Here is a 602-nt window from a genome sequence, read left to right as displayed (position 1 = left end):
CCCCCCCCAGGGCCGCCCCCGCCCCCGGCGGGGCCAGCAGCAGCCGCAGCAGCATGGGGGCAGGTCCAGGGCAGGACGCCGCTCCTCAGGGCTCTGCTGTCAGGAGCTCAGAGCTGCCAGACCCAGGGAGGCCCCACAGGAAGACGGGGAGGTCCGAGCAGTGAGTTCCCCAGGAGGAACCTCAGACCCAGTCACTGTGGGACAGGGACAGTCCCTGGAGATCCCCATCCTCCGCCCCTCTGCTTCCGGGACCCAGAGCCAGGGGGACAGGCTCACCCTAGTCCACACTGCACAGGGCCCCCCAGCCCTGCTCCCTGTCCACACCCTTCCTCTGGGGTGGCATTTTCTGCAAGGTCAAAGTGGGTCTCACAGGTCGATGTTCGTGAGGGTCAGGGTGGGGACTCAGAGCATGAGCCATGGAGGCCGGCAGGTGAGAGGTGCCTGTCCCACCTCCAGTGCCACATGGCCACCTCCTCTCAGTACAAGTTCCATCCCAGACCTGGACGCTGCCCCCTAGGAATCCCTGACCACAGGGAGACACACACCTCCCCACATCTGGAGCTCCCGGTGGCAGGAACCTCCATGGGGGACACGCGGGCAGG

The sequence above is a fragment of the Tupaia chinensis genome, unplaced genomic scaffold (assembly GCF_000334495.1).
Source record: "Tupaia chinensis unplaced genomic scaffold, TupChi_1.0 Scaffold000129_1, whole genome shotgun sequence".
Lineage (NCBI taxonomy): Eukaryota > Metazoa > Chordata > Mammalia > Scandentia > Tupaiidae > Tupaia > Tupaia belangeri.
The sequence above is the reverse complement of the archived record's forward strand: the minus strand, read 5'-3'. Positions refer to the sequence as shown.